The sequence below is a fragment of the Balaenoptera acutorostrata genome, chromosome 15, assembly GCF_949987535.1.
Source record: "Balaenoptera acutorostrata chromosome 15, mBalAcu1.1, whole genome shotgun sequence".
NCBI lineage: Eukaryota > Metazoa > Chordata > Mammalia > Artiodactyla > Balaenopteridae > Balaenoptera > Balaenoptera acutorostrata.
The window spans coordinates 79,327,626-79,347,695 of NC_080078.1; positions in this window are offsets into that span (position 1 = coordinate 79,327,626).

Sequence of the window (20,070 nt, forward strand, 5' to 3'; positions counted from 1 at the left end):
GCCCTCGGGATGCACTCGCCCCCCCGCGCGCCAGCCTCCAGGGGTCAGGTGCTTCCCCCGGAGGTTCGAGTGCCCGCTGGCCCTGGACCCTTCGCGTCACTGCCCCAGGCGCCAACGTGCCACGGAAAGTCTCCACGCTCCGCCGCCCCGGGGCCGCACGCACCACGCGCCCGGTCTTGTGCTTCTCCCTGGAGGTCCGAGTGCGCCGTTGCCCTTGGGCCCCTCGTGCCACTGCGGGCCAGGGACTGCACGCGCCTTGCGGCGTCAACTTCTTAGGGACAGCACGTGCCGCGCCAGGTGCCTTTCCCTCCAAGTCCCTGTGCGCCACCGCCCCGGAGTCCGCGCGGCCCAGCTGCCAGCACCCCCAGCCGACGCGGGGCACTCGGACCGGGTCCTGGGGTCCCGAGCCGGCTGAGAGCGACGCCTCGCCTCGGAATTGGTAGGAGTCGCGCTTTGGCTGGGGGTTGGGTTGGAGGGCTCTGCCCGAGAGAGGGCGCCACCGCGGAGCCGGCCTTTTAGGCCTTTTAGGGTCGCTGGCCTCGCACCGCGCTTTCCTCTGTTCCTTCCAGTCTCTACCGCCCTTTCTCACCATCAGAGAACCCAGCAAGGCCGTGAAGAAACCCTGCCCTGAGCCCGGCCTGTGGCCTCCTCCTCAGGGGTGGGAGCAGCTCCGGAGCTGGGAGTGCGCGAGGAGGAATAGGGTTAGGGTATCATGGCTCACCGGTGCCGCAGAGGCCGCCGCCACAAGGAACTGCCCCCAAGAACTCACTTTCTGTTGGGAGAGAGGCAGAACCAGCAAAGCCGCTGAGGCGCAAGATTGGAGGCTGTGAGAAGGGCAGGGAGGAAGCCCGAGCAGGTGGTGGGGCTACAGAGTGAGGGGAGAGACCGCCTTAGCTAGACCTAGGGGGAGGCGACATTTACACTGAGCCCTGAACAAGGAGAAGCAGCCCATCTTTGGAAGATCTGGGAAGAGAGCTTTCCGGGTAGATGGAACCGCAAAGACAATGGCCCCGAAGCCCGGGAGAGAGAGGCGTGTTTGAGGAGCTGCAGGGACACTAGAGAGGAGAATTGGGGGGCGTGTAGGAAAGGAGGTCTGCCTGGCTGTGTGGGCTTTGGTGCTCAGGTGGTCCCTGGGGTGCACTTTGAGAAACACAGCTCTATGTGGTGGATCAGGCCCCTGCCTTCCTCTCCCTTCTGAAAATGGGCGTTTATATCTTTTTTCCTTGCTATTATCTGTCTCCCCACTAGACATCAAGCGCCATCAGGGCCAGGATTATGTGCTGTCCCCCTAGCATCTTCCACACTGTCTGGCACAGACAGACCAGGCTTCTGAAATAGTTGTTGGAGGGATGCTCAGGACAGTCCCATAGGACAGAGTTGATCATCTCAGTGAGACATAGGTCTTGCTGAAGACCACAGGATAAAGATGGAGAGCGGGAGTTCTCAAACTTACTGTGCATCGGAATCCACTGGAGGGCTTGTTAAAGCCCAGGTGGTTGGCGCCGTCCCCCACCCCGAGGTTTTGTTTCAGTGGGTTTGGGGTGGGGCCTTTCAAACAAGTTCCCTGCTGCTACTTCAAACGAGTTCCCTGCTGCTACCGCTGCTGATGGGGTCGCTGCTGGTCTGGGGATCACACTTTGAGAACCTCTGATGTTGAAGACTTGAAACTCAACCCAGCTGGGTCTGACTTCAAAGTTCATGTGAGCTACCAGATCCACTGGGGTGGGAGGGTGGGGAGACTCAAGCCTTGTTTTCTGTTGTGTAGGATCAGCTGGGCCTTATGAGCACCTCCGTGGAGGGGCTGTCCCCATCAGAACACTGTGAGCCGGAGTCAGATGTTGGGGTGACCTGTGGATAGAGGACCCGAGACACTGGTGGAGACCACAGTAAGAACAATTCCTCCCTCCCACCCCCCATCCACCCCACAGGCACAGACTCGCTTGCTGGGCCCAGGAGTTAAATTACTGCCTGATCTTATCCCTGACTTGTGCTAAACTATGGCCAATAAAATTCTTTTAAATCCTTTTAAGGAATTCCCTTGGCAGTTCCTCCCTCCCTTTGGAGCCTTCCAGATTTTCAGCTCTTCTTTTCGTATCTTCATTTTCCTCCTGAGAAGCATTCCTTCCCAAGCTGTTGTGTGGAAATAGATGTTGATGATGCCTGGAGAGTTTCCTGAAAAGATGGAAATGGCCTGTGTTTGCTGAGCACCTACTAGGTGCCAGGCAGGTTACTGGGTGATTTGTGGATGTCAGAGGCACAAACTGGGCCAGTCGGTGGGCTCTGGCTCGCAGACCTGTTTTATTTGGCCCTTCTGGGTTGACATTTTTTTTTTTTTAATTTTGAATTAGTTGGCCAGCCTGTAAAAATCAGGAGACTTCACATAATTTTTTTTCTTTTGAAACACTGGGAGATCTGGCTGACATCCCCCATGAGAGCAGTGTGTTGGTGTTGGGTTGTGCCCTGCCCCCTTTGCCTATGGTTTGCCCCTCAGCCCCCATCATGTCCTTTCAGTTACCCCTGGACCCCTGGAAGCATGAGTTGCTATCGTCTCGTCTCAGTAAATTGTCTAGGGCCACCCAGTAAATGGCAAAACTGGATCTGAATCCAGGCCTGGCTGACCTAAAAGCCCAAGCTTGTCACTAAAAAACAAGCTGCTATTAGAACCGGGGACAGGAGGAAGATGTGGCGTCTCTGGCCCCAAGGAAATACCTTAAAAGGGAGTTACGGTCTGTGGTTTAAGGATATGCTTTCCTTCCCATTCATAACCCACTGTCAGTAAGTCATAAAGTTCTGGGTTGTTTTTCCATGGCGGGAAGGGTTACCCAGAGCTGTCCAAACTTTTTAATCCATCCTGCCCCTTGAGGTGAAAAGGCTAAGATTTGCAAGACAATTGGTTAGAGTTAGGAGGGGGTTGTCTAGGAAGGGGGGTGGTGGATGGAATTTTCTCTCTGAGCTCTCCTGGCAGGGGGTCGAGCTGGGTGTCCCTGGCACACAGCTTGTTGCAGGAAAAATGCTGCCCTGCAAGTTGGGGTGGGGATGGGGGTTGGGGTGGCATTCACCTGCCACCTCTCCCGGCACTCTGCCTCTTTTCTGTGCCTCAGACACCCCAAGCAAGCCACGTCCTGGGAATTCCCTGGCAGGGAATTTTTGAAGTTTCCTGAGTGATTCTAAAGTGCAGAGGTTGAGGGAATTCCCTGGCGGTTCAGTGGCCCTCGCTCTCACTGCCGAGGGCCCAGGTTCAATCCCTTGTTGGGAAACTAAGATCCTGGCGTGATCTTCCTATAGGTTGCCACACAACCATTTTCTCCGCGTCTTAGTCAGTTGTCACCGCGGGGCTCCTAGTCTAGGCTGGGATCAGGGTGCAGTGGAGGAGGTTGAGGCACACGAGGGTACAACTTTAAGTCTTTGTTTTAAAAGTTGCTGTGTTGCTTATCATGGATTTGTTTTGCACTGATTTTAATTTTTTTAAAATATTGCATCAAAAAAAAATATTGCATCAAAATGCTACTTACCTTGATTACAGAGCTTTTTAGCCTCCTTACATTTTGCTCCCCGGGCGAGTGTGCCTCACCTGCCTCACCCTAGTCCCAGCTCTGCTCCTGGTCTAGAGTGTTCTGGAATGGGAGTCAGGAGAGCTGAGCTCTGGTCCAGCCTGTGCCCCTAGACTCGCTGTGTGACTGGACCCAAGTCCCCTAGGTGCCCTGAGCCTCTCAGCTGCACCATCTTTCCAGGGAAGGGCTTAAAATAATAAGTTAGTTTACTTTAATTTTTTATAATACATTCATTCTAGAATGATCCAAGACACCCACTGGAGCTTTGATAGGTTGTGCATCGTGTCTATCTCCTGGGGGCTTTGGGGTGTTGTAAGCCTCACTGACTCTGGTCTTTATGGGATGACACCGTCCTTTTCCCGACACCCCACGCGGGGTGTTTCTCTGTACAAACACCAGGTCTTTCATGGCTGCTGCGTGCAGTGACCACTGATGCCTTTGCTCATTTTCCCTGAGGGAAATGTTCAGTTCTGGAAGTGTGGGCATGCACCCTATTCTTTGATGTCTTGCTTCTTGTTCTTTGGTTTCATTCAGTGGATCATGTGACACACATTCATTACGGACCTTCTACATGCCCAGCACATAGAAGTCACATTTCCAGCTTTAGAAGAGGTTAGTTCTAGTGAAGGAGGATGCACGTGTAAGCAGATCATGTGTTGAGCGAGGTCTGCACGGGGCAGAGGACTTCCGGCTAAGGCCACATCCAGGGAACTGGGCACTGTCCTTTCTCCTGGGAGGAGCCTGCATCCTTGGTGCTATCTCCAGGTGCCCCCAGCCCAGAGCAGTGTACAATCACCTTCCTAGCAGAATCCTCTGGAGAGTGGTGCTGTGTGACATTTTGCATCCACACTTGAACAGGCAATGCTGTGAGTTAAGAGCTTTCAGTTCCTCCCTAATTCCCCATCTCCCTCCGTCCCTCCTCTGGACTGTGCTTTGTTCTTCAGTTTTTCCTGGTCCGACAGCCCCCAAAACCCATTTCAAAGCCCACCTCCTTCTTTTAGCTTTCCTCCACAGCTCCAGCCCTCAGGGGACTCTTTCCTTCACTCTTTTCCAAAGCCTTTATCAACTAATAGGCGCTCTGCCTGGAGCTTAATTAAGATCTGTCTCGAGTTCCTTGTGACTTCAGCCCAGCCAGGATTCTGATTCTTGCAGGGAGAGGGCAGTTGCCCAACAGCCAGTAACAGCTGGGAGGGCTCTGCCCCTCAAGTCAGTGGGTACAAATAGATGAATCTTGCTAGGACTTACATATTTTTAAAATAATGAATTATGTGCCAATATTTGAACATCAGGAGATCTCACATAAAAATCTGGATTTCTGGCTTCCCTGGAAAACTAAAAGATATGCCAACCCTGGACCTACCTTCCTCCCTGGCAAAAATTGGCTAGAGCTGGTAGCAGCTTCTTCCTTCAGATGGGACATGGGTTCTCTAGTTTGCCACAGTCCTCCCTACTCCTTGATGTCTAACACTGGGCTCCCTTTACTCATCTGTTTTACCTTCCTGGCCCCTGTAGGCATTTGAGATTTTAACCCTTGCTTTCAAATGTCTTTTCCTCTAAGAGGAGGGACAGTTCATCAGAGCGCTGTGCCCTGGCAGAGGCTTAGCAAGGCTCAGAGGGAGGCTGGGTGTCATTGCTAAAGAGTGTTGGGTTGATGGGGGAGGGGAGAGTCAGGAGATTGTTTGCTATGAATCCAGGCTGTAGATTCTTAGTATCAGTGAACCTAGATGGGTGTTAAACTTGGCTGGTACTATGTTGCTTTACCTGTACATATAGAGGCATATTTAACGTGACTATAAAACAATGTAAAAATTAAAGTAAACTAACTTATTGAGGGCACTTACTATGGGCCAGAAACTGTACTCAGATTTTTACATTGAATTCTCATAATAACCCTGCGTGGTCAGTACGATTGTTTCCCCTGTTTTAGAGGCAAGGGAACGGGTAAGTAACTTGCTCAGGATGACACGGCCAGAAAACTGGAAGCTGTGATTGCAGTGTCCACAGATGACCCTGGAACCTCGAGCTTAGCAGGACTGGAGGTGCCGGTAGATGATGGTTTTTAAAAATCATTGTCTTCTCTATGTTGCCTCATTTCCTGGGATTGCAACCTGCAGACCTCCTGCTGGGAGGCTGTCAGCTTTGAGGCTCCTTTCCCTGGCACAGGGTTGCAGTTAGCCAGCCCTGCAGGTCAGTTCCTGGAGGCTCTTTGATCTGGAGAAATGCAGGAGGATAAGGCTTTCCCGAGAGAAGGACGGGCTGGGGTGGGGCAGGGGCCCTGTCAGCCCGGCCCAGGTCCCCTCAGACAGCCCCTGGATCCCAGAAATGCAGGCCCCGCCAGCCGGCCCTGGGGCGTGAGCTCATTCCTCCAGTGTCCCCACATCCGAGGTCAGTGCCCCGTTGCACCGCTCTCAGCATCCATCTTTCTGCAGTGGAAGATTTTAGTGCCCTTATCGTTACTTTGCATTGCTTCTGGGCTGCGTTCCCTCTTATTTCATTTTCATCTGAAATCCTGAGCTCACCCTCCTCGGAGCTGATGGGACCATTTATTTCCAAGGCTGCAGCCAGTCAGAGGGCGGCCGACAGCTAAGCGGAGTACTCTGGGTTTTTGCCACCTTGTTTTGTTCCTGTAGACAGGGATGGGAGACAGGAGAACGTCTTCATTTTGCAGCAGCAAAGCTGTCAGAGCCTTAGAGCCTCAGTGCTTATCCCCTTTGCCCCAGAGGACACTGCTTTGGTGGACTCTGCCCCTCGGTGTTTTATCCTTTCGGACTCAAGAGCTTGGGAGAGCACAGCATGGGCTTTGCAAGTGTCCAGTCAGATACTCCTGGATTGTCATAGTTGCAATGGCTCCAAGAGACTGTTTTCAGACCTTCTCTCAGTGTTCTGAAAATGAAACAAAGCCCAGAGAGGGCAAGAGATATGTGGAGATTGCACAGCAAGTTGAGTGGCAGAGCAAGACTGACAGGCTCCAGCTCTTTTACATTATACGAGCCGGGCCGGCCTCTTCAGAATCTCAGAAGGCCAAACCTCAAGAGGTCCCTTCCCTATGCTCCAACCGTCTGGAAAGCTCTGCCGCCAGCCCTTCATGGGGCTGCTCCTCCTCTTCCTTCGGTTTTAGCTCAGGTGTTTCTTCCTCAGAGAGACTGCCTCTGAGGTCTTCATCTAGAGCAACCCCTGTCCCACATCACATTCTTTCACAGCCTCTATTTTCTTGTCCTCAAGAGCTCTGATCCTATCCCAATTGATCTCCTATCAGAGTTTCATTTACATTTTTAGTGTCTCTCCCACCAGAGTGCAAGCTCCCTGGGGGCAGGGACCATGTCTGTTGTCTGTTTTATTTACCACTCTCTCTCAAGCACCTGGCCCACCAGAGGTGCTCCATAACTATATTTAGAACGAAGGAATAAACCTATGCAGGTGGATTTCAGGGACTTCAGCTGATCCTTAAACAAAGGAAACCGTTTTCAGTAAGTGATGAAGATTTAAACATGTGCGGAATCACTTTCATTTGCTTTAGTTTAAGATTTTATTTGTGGAGACAAAGTCCACTCCTAAAAATGCTTCAAGGGCATATATCTAGCCTCACTTTTATTGGTTCATTTGACACTGTTTCCTCAGCTCCGGGTCTGTGCTACGCCCTGTGCAAGGTGCTGGGGGTGCGGAGACAAGGAGAAGCCGGGGTTCACCCGGATTCTTCTTGAACTGGCCTCCCCACAAAGGAGAAGCCACTGGTTCACATGGTTGAAAAGTCGAGGGCTTGGTCTGCCTGACTCCGAAGCCCATGTTCTTTAAAAGCTACTTAAACAATGATGGTGTAATTTACATAGGGTGAAATGCTGCAGATCATAAGTGTGTGGTTTGATCAGTCTTGACAAACGCATGCACCTGCATAACTCACACACCTATCAAGGAAAAGAGGGTTTCCATTACCCCAGGTAGTTCCCTCCCCTTTCCTATCAGGCCCCCCTCCCCCAAACCTGCCATCCCAGGGGCCACAACTGTTCCCATTTCTTTCACCGTAGGTTAGCTTTGTGTCTTCTGGAATTGCGTGTGAGTGGAACTATACGGAGTGTACTCTTTTGTGTCTGCCTTCTTTGGCTCAGCATAAAGTTCAGTGCTCAGCTTTGAACTTGGCGTGTTGCTGCAAATATCACTAGTTCGTTCTTTTTCAGTCCTGAGTAGTGTTCTGTTGCACGGATGCACCACATTTTGTTGCTCTCTTCCCCTGTTGATGGACATTCAGGTGTTCCCAGTTAGGGACTTCTGTGGATAAAGCTGCTATGAATGTTCTCGTACAAGTCTTTCTGTGGACATGTGCACCCATTTTTAGTAGATTCCTAGCAGTGAACTTGCTGGGTGAAAAATCCCACATCCTCATTTACAATGATAGACTACCTCCCTGTGCTAGGGTCTTCTGCCTGGAGGCGTGACCCGGATGTGAACTGTGTGAAGGCCCAGTGCATTATTATTCGAGGCACTCTGCTTAGTAGCTCGTCCACAGCCAGCGCTGATGAGTAGGTTGAGGGGTGAGTCTTTTTTGCATTGCTAGTTGTTTGGAGATAATCCTCCTGGGTGTCTTGTGTTTCTGCATGTCTTGTAAGCAGAGGCACAAACTGCTTTCCTTCAGACCACATTTTAGAGGTTGTTTGTGTTGGGAAAAGTTTTGGAAGATAGAGATAGTGTTTCTTTCCGGAGCAAAGGACAAGCATGTTTACTGTCCATTATAAAAGATTTAGGTTTCCAAATCTTATTCCAACTTAAAAAGAAAGGAAATTCTGACAAGGGCTATGACATAGATGAAGCTTGAGGACATTATGCTAAGTGAAATATGCCAGTCACACACACAAAAAACCACATACTATATGATTCCACTTGTATGAGGTACCTGGAGCAGTCAAATCCATAGAGACAGAAAGAAGAATGGTGGTTGCCAGGGGGGTTGGGTGGGGAGTGAGTGGGGAGATGTTTAAAGGGTATAGAGTTTTGGAAGATGGAGAAGTTCTGGATATCGGTTGCACAGCAATGAGAATATTAACACCACTGAACTGTACACTTGGAAATGGTTAAGATGGTAAATTTTATGTTGCGTGTTTGTTTTTTTTTAATTTATTTATTTTTGGCTGCGTTGGGTCTTCATTGTTGCGTGCAGGCTTTTCTCTAGTTGTGGCGAGTGGGGGCTGCTCTTCGTTGCGGTGCACGGGCTTCTCATTGTGGTGGCTTCTCCTTGCGGAGCACAGGCTCTAGGCACGCAGGCTTCAGTAGTTATGGCGTGTGGGCTTCAGTAGTTGTGGCTCACTGGCTGTAGAGTGCAGGCTCAGTAGTTGTGGCGTACGTTGCTCTGCGGCATGTGGGATCTTCCCGGACCAGGGCTCGACCCCGTGTCCCCTGCATTGGCAGGCGGATTCCTAACCACTGCGCCACCAGGGAAATCCATATGTTGCATGTTTTTAACACACACAGACGCACACTCACGAAAGATTTGGGTTTCCTAAGCTCAGGGTTCCTCTCGTGTAATGCAACTCACTGTATGTCTTTGCACTGCCCTGTGGGAGCTGGGGCTTGGGGAACTCCTATGAGAAAATGTTGATCCTCTAGCTTCTCCTCTTGCTGTGAGTAATGAACTGTCCTTTGTCTCTGACCCAGGAGGCTCATGTCTTCTGCCAGCATCCAGCAAATCGTGGCAGGCTAACCTGCTAGCTTGCAAGTAGGGCCAATCTCAGAACCTTCACAGTTCTTGACAAAAGTGATCTCTGTATTTTTTTCCTTGGGGCACTTTTGACAACAGCAAGTATAGTTCAAAACTTATCTTTAAAGATCTTGAAGTCCTTGCCTACGCCCTCTTGTTCACAGCTTTACTCCCAGGGGCTTGCACAGTGCACAGTGATACACAGAAAATGCTTAATAAATATTTATAGAATGAATGACTGGATGGCTGAGTGAATGAATGCGCGTTGCCTCGATCCCGCCATCTCTTCCTCGAGAAGGGCACTTCGGGAATAGATGGCCTGGCTAATTGTCAGAGCTGCTTGGAGGCCAGCTCCTGGCGAGCCACCTCTGCTTTGCGCCAGGCTGGCTCTCCTCTTCCTCCCCATCACCTCCCCTGAGCTTCTCCCACACAAATGCTGCTGAGAGCACTTCAAGGGGGACAAAGCCCCACCTCTCTCGCTCTGCTAGATGTTTGCTTGTGATGGTCAAATATCGCCCTCTCTATGTTACAGAAGAGGAAACAGAGGCTCACTAAAGTAAAGGTCTCATGTAACTGCCCTGGGCTTGGCCACTGGCTGGCCAGTCTCAGATGGGTCCAGGTGCTGGGGCTTTTGCCTGTTTGTACTACTAGCAGCCCTCTGGACATCAGGGGGGTGGGATGGGGGTGGAACTTAGAAGTATCTTGGGCTGTTGACAAGAGGGTCGACCCACCTGTTAGCGCTCAACAGAGTCCTGGTTTTAGGTGGGCATCATCCTGCTGGGTGATCCCTGGGGGCTTCTGGGCAGCTGCCAATGGAAGGCCCTTGTCTGACTCTGAACAGCCCAGGGGGTTATTTAACTGGTGGCTGGTGGTCTGCAGGGGTGGGCTTGGCTTTCATGGCTCTCTTGATACTGACTCAGATCCTATTCCTGGTCCTCCCAAGTCTGGTCCCTCAGTCTCCCAGTCTAGTCGAGTCCCCTCCAGCCACCCCTGGAATGGAGGGCTCTGGCAATTTCTCTGTTCTTTTTTCAGACCCTTATTATGGTGCACGCTTAATGTTCATCCCCCTTGGGGGCTCCCATTTATTTTCAAGAGCTTCCTTTTGAAGTAAGAAAAAAAGGAACCATACTAATTTCTCCTTTTATTTCCTCTGAAACAATTTTAATTCTCTTTCACACAATGTGGATCCTTCTGACTTATTGGGGCAGAGTCTTGGATGGGAAGGATGGGCAGAGAAGGCAACAAAAACATAAAGACTCATATTTCAAGAGAGTCTGTTGTGGCATTTAGAAATTGTAGGATGGGTTTGGGGTAGAATGGGGCTCCCAGGTTAATGCTTTCTCATCACTTCAGCTTACATGCCTGGTCAAATTACTGAATATTTATTAAGCATCTACCGTATGCCAAACGCTATGTTGACTCATGGACCCTGAATGCTTAAAAGCTATGCTTTCTTCTCAGGGGTAAAGCAGTAGCTCTTGTCTTTAATTTCATAGGAACTGAAATGAAAAATCTTTTGGGGAAAAGAAAAAAAAATTAGCTGTCAGCAGTAGTAGTAGTTTGTGCATTCATTGGTCCACTCATTTATTCATCTTGAAACAAACATTTATTGAGCACCTGCTATGAGCCAAGCCTTCTACTGGCTCTTGGGGATATGGCTTTGACTATGACAGGTAAGATCTCTGTCTCCATGCATTGTAAATATTAGTGTGAGAGAGAGGCAGTAAATAATAAACAAATGCATATGGAATGATAGGTAATGGTAAACGAAGGGCGGAAAAGTAAAATGGTGAGGGTTCAAGAGCAATGGGGGCAGCTCTGGGAAAGTCATGTCCGGGGCTGAGTACACTCCGGTCACTCAATAATCACTCCTTGAAAAGCATAGGGCCGAGCCGCAGATCCTTTGTCCACAGCGTCTGTCCCTTGTGTTCTTTCTCTACGAGTCAGGAATTTGCCGTGCTGAACCCTTGTCACCCTCACCCTGTTCTCTTTGGCTCCTGGCCCACCTGCATTCTCCTAAATCCAGTCCATCCACTAGTACCCTGGATCACCCCTTGCTCATCTGCTCCAGCTGCCCTTGCCGTTGCTCCAACACACCAGGCGTCTGGAAAATTCTTCTTCCCCAAGCTATCTGCACAGCTTGATCATTTACTTGTTTTTAGGTCTTTGCTCAAAGGTCAGTGACCTTCATGGTGAAGTCTTTCCTGGTCACTCTTTTTAAAAGTACAGTCACCCCATCCTTACTCCTAGACCTCTCCATTCTCTGTGCTGTTTCCTTCTCCTCCTTAGCTTTTGATTTGACATACTGTAGATTTTGATCATCTGGGATGAGGGAGGGAGCATTACCGGAATCCGAGGGAGAGTGGAGACAGAGAGCTGTCTGGAGAGAACCAATGACCTGCAGTTCAGGGACCAGGCAGCCTGATGAACTCGTCCTCTCCTCACTCCCTCTGGTCTTGCTGAGGCTCCCCATTGGCCAGGCCCGATCAGAAGATGGAGGCAGGTACCTGTCAGCCTCTAAGGGCACGGAGACGGGTGGAGAAAGTGATCTGGAGGCAAGTGGCCTTCAAACTCTTGTTTGGAGCCCTAGGCTTTTATTAAAGAGTTTGGGGGCCATCACAGTGGGCAAAGGTTGACCCAGTGGACTGGACCTTGGTCAGGCCAGCAACATTTCCACCAGTACGAGTGTGGAGAATAACAAGGCCTGAATTTGAACTTCAGCTCTCCCACTGACCAGGTATGTGATTTTGGACAAATCACTGTGCCCTCTGCCTCATCTGTTAAATGCAGCTAAAGATCCCTGCTCTGCATCCCTCTCTGGATGGTTGTGAAGTTTCAGTGAGGTTCAAGATGTGGAAATGCTTTGCAAATGGCAGAGTCTTGGACAATTGGTTGCTTTCATTTCAGCCACCAGGACGTTGCCTTCGTTGACTCGGGAATTCCAAGTCTAGACGCAAAATGGGTTACTGGTCACCGTGAGGACCTGGGAATGACAGATGTTTTTAGCACAACCGATTCACTTAAATTGGTTTCTGATGGAAAAATCCACAAAATTCTTAAACTCCCAGGTGTGGGTAGCAGTTCTGTTACCCATCAGTATGCAGGATACCCAGTTTTTGCTGGGGACCTGTAGACAAGATCTTGACTCCAGCTTTTAATAAATGCTTCAGGCAGTGAGCAGTTTATTTCCCTCCTCCCTCCCTCCCTCCAGCCAAAGGGAACACCTCTTCGGGGGTGAGGGAAGATGGCAGGGTGGTGTGCCAAGCTGCAGGAAGAGTGTAGGGGAAACTGCCCTCCCTCTTTCTTTGTTCCAGGACTCACATGCCAGGCTATAGCAGCTAGGAGACACCCCACAGCCAGAGCCCTATGATCCCTGCTCCAAGGAGAGCAGAGAACATTGCTGTGGTTGCCAAGACATTTAGATGCAGAGGGCGTGGCTCTTCAGCAATCTGGACCACTAGCCCAGCGTGAAGTTGGCTGGTGGGCACTACACGGCTAATTGCTGTGATTTGGCATTCAGTGCTGGGTACAGGCATTGTACCAAGCGCCAGGGTTAGAGGCGGTTCTCAGCCAGCCACCGCTGCCTGCTGTCAGTCTCCGGCTTTGATAATGATAATCGTGTTTGTTGCTGAGGGTGGGGAAAGCGGCCCTCTTTTTCTCCCTTTGTCAGCTTACTGAATCCATCCTCGTTTCCAGCGATGGGGTCTCATGGCTCAGAGGCCCGAACTCTACCCTGGGCAAGGGAAATTTGAGTGTTCGTCTCAGCTCTGTTACTCCCTTATTCCATCTTTGGACAAGTTACTTCCTTTTCTGGCCCTCAGTCTATCTCTTAGTAAAATGAGGGTGTTGTACTGTGATATGTAAGGTGTCTTCCAATTTGAATACCTTGTGTTTCTAGGCACGGTTTCTCAGCCCAGTCACTACAGGATACCTCGTGTTATTGTGCTTTGCTTTATTGCACTTCACAGGTATTACGTTTTTTGCAAATTGAAGGTTTGAGGTAACCCTGTACCGAGCAAGTCTGTCGGCTCCATTTTTCCAATAGCACCGTCTCACTTCATGTCTCTGGGTCACCTTTTGGTTATTCTAGCCACCTTTCAAGCTTTTTCATTGCTATTGTATTTGTTATGGTGATTTGTGATCAGTGATCTTTGATGTTACTACTGTTAATTGTTTTGGGGCACCACAAACCCTGCCCACATAAGATGAGGAACTTTGTTGTGTGCGTTCTGACTGCTCCACCGACTGGCTATCTCCCTCTCTCCAGCCTCTCTATTCCCTGAGACACAACAACATTGAAATTAGGCCAATTAATAATCCTACGATGACTTCCAACTGTCCAAGTGAAAGGAATAGTTGCATGATTCTCACTTTAAATCAAAAGCTAGATATGATGAAGCTTAGTGAGGAAGGCATGTCAAAAGCTGAGAGAGGCCAAAAGCTAGGCCTCTTGTGACTAACAGTTGGCCAAGTTGTGAATTCAAAGGAAAAGTTCTCGAAGGAAATTAAAAGTGCGACTTCAGTGAACACATGAATGATAATACAATGAAACAGACTTACTGCTGATATGGAGAAAGTTTTAGTGGTCTGGATGGAAGATGAAACCAGCCACAATATTCCCTTAAGCCAAAATCTAATCCAGAGCCAAGGCCCTAACTCTCTTCAATTCTGTGAAGGCTGAGAGAGATGAGGAAGCTGCAGAAGAAAATTTTGAAGCCAGGAGAGGTTGGTTCATGAGGTTTAGGGAAAGAAAACATTTCCATAACAGAAAAGTACAAGGCGAAGCAGCCAAGTGCTGATGTAGAAGCTGCAGCAGGTTATCCAGAAGATCTGGCTAAGATAATTCATGAAGGTGGCTACGCTAAACAACAGATTTTCAATATAAAGAAAACAGCCTTCTACTGGAAGAAGATGCCATCTAGGAATTTCATAGCTAGAGAGGAGAAGTCAGTGCCTGGTTTCAAATTTTCAAAGGACAGGCTGACTCTCTTGTTAGGGACTAATGCAGCTTGTGACTTTAAGCTGAAGCCAGTGCTCATTTACCATTCTGAAAATCCCGGGGCTTTTAAGAATTATGCTAAATCTACTCTGCCTGTGCTCTAGAAATGGAACAACAAAGCCTGGCTGACAGCACTTCTGTTTTCGGCATGGTTGAGTGAGTATTTTAAGCCCACTGTTGAGACCCGCTGCTCAAGAAAAAAGATTCCTTTCACAATATTGCTGCTCATTGACAATGCACCTGGTCACCCCAGAGCTCTGATGGAGATGGACCATGAGATTTGTGTTGTTTTCATGCCTGCTAACACAACATCCATTCTGCGGCCGATGGGTCAAGGAGTAATTTTGACTTCGATGTCTAATTCTTCAAGAAATATACTTCATAAGGCTATAGCTGCCACAGATAAGTGATTCCTCTGATGGATCTGGACAAAGTCAATTGAAGACCTTCTGGAAAGGATTTACCATTCTAGATGCCGTGAAGAACAAGGGGTCAATAGAGTCTGTCATACAGAGTGAAGTAAGTCAGAAAGAAAAACAAATACCGTATGCTAACACATATATATGGAATCTAAAAAAAAAAAAAAAGGTTCTGAAGAACCTAGGGGCAGGACAGGAATAAAGACACAGACGTAGAGGATGGACTTGAGGACATGGGGAGGGGGAAGGGTAAGCTGGGACGAAGTAAGAGAGTGGCATGGACATATCTACACTACTAAATGTCAGATAGAAAGCTAGTGGGAATCAGCCACATAGCACAGGGAGATTAGCTCTGTGCTTTGTGTCCACCTAGAGGGGCGGGATAGGGAGGGTGGGAGGGAGGGAGACACAAGAGGGAGGGGTTATGGGGATATATGTATGCATATAGCTGATTCACTTTGTTATACAGCAGCAACTAACACAATGTAAAGCAATTATACTTCAATAAAGATGTTAAAAAAAAAAAAAAAAAAGAACAAGGGGTCAAAATATCTCTGAGGTCTGCCTGTATTGACATTTGGGGCAGAAGCATTCTTAGCTGCGGGGAACGTCCTGTATTTTGTCGGGTGTCTCCAGCATCCCTGGTCTCTACCTGCTAGATGCAAGGAGCACCCGCCCTGAAAGTCATGACAAACAGAAATGACTCCAATAAAAAATGGTAACAAACATCCCTGGAGAGCAAAATTGTGCCTGGTTAAGTTAAGAACTATTGATTTAGGGTGTAGGCTAAAAGCTTTGCAGGTTATGGGAAATATTTCCCCTGGATATTACTCTGGAGGATAAATTATTGTCATTGTTGTTATTATTTCTCCCTCTCTCAGTATATGTAGAAGACCATGTACTGTGTACCAGACATTGGGAATATAAAATTGAACCAGACAGACCTGGTTCTGGTGTGTCCTGCTTCTGGTCCTACCCACACATGAAGCCCATATTCTAGAGGGGGTTTGGGGAGAAGGAGACAATATTCATGTAACCACATAAGTGATAAGGCCATTTCAAATCTCATCTTTAAAAAGGTGATGTGATGGAGTGCTTCATGGTGCCTAATTTATCTTCATATTTAACAATTTTGAAATTTACCACATTAAGTATTAAGTAATTAAGTACTATAACCAGAGCATATTAAGCATTAGGTAACATATCCAGAGATAGGACTAGAAAATATATATATATTTTTTCCTAGGCAGGGAAAAATCCTTTGAATTCCTAAGCTTTGTGAAATTTATTGAGGAGTAAGTAATCTTATTAGAAGTCTGGATTATTTTCTTGTGGCTGCAGTAACCAAGTACCACAAAGCAAGTGGCGTAAAATAACAGAAATATATTCTCTCATAGTTCTGGAGGCCAGAAATCTGAAATCAATGTATCAGTGGTGGCATACTCCAGAGCCTCCAGGGGAGAATTTTTCCTTCATTTTCCAGCTCCCAGAGGCTTCTGGCACTCCTTGGCTTGTGACAACATCACTCCACTCTCTGCCTCCGTCCTCATGTGGCCTCCTTCCCTCTTGTGTCTCTGGGTCCAAATGTCTCTCTCTTTCCTCTTACAAAAACACTAGATTTAGGGCCCACTCTAATCTAGTGTGACCTCATCTTAACTTGGTTCCATCTGCCGTGAGCCTATTTCCAGCTAAGGTCACATTCTCAAGCAACAGGAATTAGCTCTTGAACATACCTTTTTGGGGGGCAAATTCAACTCAGTGCAAAGGCCAAGGCTGATTAGTCAGTCATGGCCAAGGAGGAGTGAAATCAAGTCCCTCTTCTCTGTGAGTCTTTGAAATAAGCCAGTGAGAATCAAGCCCAGATGTAACAACCCTGGGAAGAGCAGGCCCATCTTAAATTCCAGTTCCACGGTTACAGCTGGTCTGTGCACACAGCTTCAGCTCTCCGGTCCCTCTCCCTCTGTCGAGTCCTTCCAGCAAAACCCTGACCCTGATTAAATCCAGCTGTCCCCAGCTGCACCCACACTGGACACTACCTGGACAGAAAAAGACAGCTGTGCCAAGGGTCTCTTTTTAAATCTTCGTGTACAGAAAGCCCTCAGTGGACCCTCAGAAATGCCGACAATCCCACCGCACTTCCTCAGTCTCTCTGTTCATCCTCCTACTCAGGATTTACTATTTTGCATTTTCTACTCTATCCTCAATTCCTCTCGCTCCTTTCGCTCAGCTGATGATGTGGCTTCTTACTTTCCTGAGAGGATAGAAGCAAGCAGAAGAGAGCTCTCTCCTTGCCCTCAGCACGCCTGCGTCTGTAGCCATACACCCCACCTTTTCTCCCTCCTCCATCCTCACCCAACTTCACTTGCACACTGGAACCCTCCCCCTTTCCTTGCGGATTTTATTCCTGCACTGATCTCCTCTCCACCTCCTGCATTCTCTCCCCGCCCCTCCTTCAGTATTGTAGGAAAACCTCTGCCTACACCCCTTGCCTCCTCTAACCACCCTCCCAGTTTCCCACTTCTCTTGAGAGTGACGCCCTTGAGTTGTACATACCTGGGTCTCCAGTTCCTTCCCAGCCCATTGTCTTTTTTTTTTTTTTAACATCTTTATTGGAGTATAATTGCTTTACAATGGTGTGTTAGTTTCTGCTTTATAACAAAGTGAATCAGCTATACGTATACATATATCCCCATATCTCCTCCCTCTTGCGTCTCCCTCCCACCCTCCCTATCCCACCCCTCTAGTTGGTCACAAAGCACCGAGCTGATCTCCCTGTGCTATGCCAGCCCATTGTCTTTTGAACCACTCCAACTGCTCAAGAGAATCGCAAACTCTCAGCAGCATTTGATACAGTTGACCTTGTCGTTGAGCTACACTCTTCTTGAGCTACACCTCACGCACTCCTGGCTTCCCACCTACCTCCCTGACGGCTCTTCCCCAGCCTCCTTTGCTGGCTCCTCCTCTTCCTCCTGACTTCTGAATATTGGAGTAAATCACAGCTTAGCTTTTGTCTCTCTCCCCTCCCCTTTCTACATACAGAACCTAGGTGATCATATTCAGTCCCAAGTCTTAGAATACCATCTATATTGGGATGAATCCTAAATTTATATCTACAGCATTGATTCTCTTTTGATTTCCAGACTCATGTATCTATCTATTCAACAACTCCACTTACACAGGGTACCACTGATTCCCCTCCAACCCAGATCACTCTCGCCCCATCTTCCTCACCTCTTTCTAACCCTAATTTATCAGCCTAAAGTCCTAGGAGTCTTCCTTTATTTCTCCTCTCCCCCCATCCCATATCCAGTCTATCAGCCAGTCATATTGTTACTCCCTTCAAAACGAATTCTGAATCCAAGTTTTCGTCCCTCCATGGTCCCTCTCCTGATCCAGGCCACCATCATGTCCTGCCTGGAGGAATGTAGCAGCCTTTCAGCTGGGGTCCCTGCTGCCATTCTTGCCCTCTTACAAGTCATCCTCCTCCCTGCCGCTGGAGGGATCTTTTGAAAACTTAATGGCATCACCTGCTTAAAATTCATCAGTGGCTTCTCATTGCACTTAGGAGAAAAAAAAATCCCAGTTCCTTCCTGTGTGTCTGGTGGGGCTCCTGCCTCCCTCTCCAGCCTGTCTTCTCACCTCTGCGTTGTCTAGGATTCTACTCCAGGCTTCTTTCTTCATCTTGAACAGGCTTAGAGCTTTTGCCCTTGGTGTTCCTTCTAGATCTTTTCATGGCTGCGTCTTCTGTTTTTCATGTTTCAGCTCAAAAGCCACCTCTCCTCAGAGACCTTTCCTGGTAGGTGACCACTAGTAGTCTTTGGTAGCTTCTTCAATTTCTGTTACGACAAGATGCCCCAGACTCATCTTGTATACTTCCTGCCCCAGACCTAGACTCAGTCATTTCTCCAGGGGGCTCTGGTTCTTTTATTGGGAAATGACACCTAGAGACCACGATCTAGGCACTAGGGTGCTCATTGCTACTGGGTTGGTCATTGTTCCTAAGTCTTTTCAGAAGATAGAGTTAGGAAATATTATTTAAAAATATATATATGTTTACAGTAAATCATGATTTCATACTTCAAATTCAGGAACTACAGGGTTTTTACTTAAATTCATTGATTTTACATTGTGTCTTCTTTCCCTCATGCCCAAACCCTCATTCTCTCAACAAAAACATAATTGCTCATCTTCTTTATCCCATTACACACACACAACAGTCTCAGAATAGCAAAACGTCAACATTACTATCAACAATGTGATTACCAAAAACAGTTTAAGATTTACTTGCAGTCCTTTTTGCCCTTAGAATAATATAAGTCAAAATACTGTCACTTAAAGTCACTTGGCATACTTCCTCTCTGTGAGGTGATGCCACCAGCTGGATACATAGTATCTTTTGTTTTAATTTATTTTCATTTTTCAAGTATTGCTTTGTGAAAAATTCAACTTTGTTTATAGATATGTAAAATATTTGTATGGTTCTCATGATAGATTAATCCCCACCCTTCCCCTGCCATGGGCCCCAGATATCCACAATCTAATCCCTGCACTGGAACCTGTGAATATGTGACTTTACATGGCAACGGGATTTTGCAGATGGGATTAAGGATCTTTTTTTTAAAAAAAATATTTATTTATTTATTTATTTAGGCTGCATGGGGTCTTAATTGCGGCATGCGGGATCTCTATTGCCGCGCACGAGATCTTCGTTGCGGCACACATGTGGGATCTAGTTCCCTGACCAGGGATTGAACCCGGGCCCCCTGCATTGAGAGCATGGAGTCTTACCCACTGGACCACCAGGGAAGGCCCCAAAGGTCTTGAGATGGGAAGATTATCCTTGATAATCCAGGTGGGCCCGATGGAATTATAAGGGTCCTTATAGAGGGACACAGGAGTGGGGGAGTCAGAGAGAAAATCTGGTAATGGAAGCGGAGGTCAGAGAGCAGAGCAGACGCTACACTGCTGGCTTTGGAGTCGGAGACACAGGAGCTGCAAGCCCAGGGATGCAGGCAGCCTCCAGAAGCTGGCAAAGTCTGGGACCGGATCTCCCCCAGAGCCTCCCAAAAGAGCACAGCCCTGCCAGCACCTTGATTTTAGCCAAATGCCCCCCACCCCAGACCTGTAAGAGAATAAGTTTGTGTTGTTTTAAGCCACTCATAGTAATTTGCTACAGCAGCCTTAGGAAACTCATACAGTTCCAAAAACTGCGTCTAGCATTTATTCCTGCCACCTCCACCCTATTCCATCCTTCCCTTATAATCTTTAAAGTATATTTATGGCATATCCTTCCATCTTTAAGAAATATAATCATACATATATATGTGTATATACATATATATGTAATCAACTATATAAATACATAACCAAATGCTTATATCTTTGTACCCCCTTCTTAGATCCGTAGGTTCTATA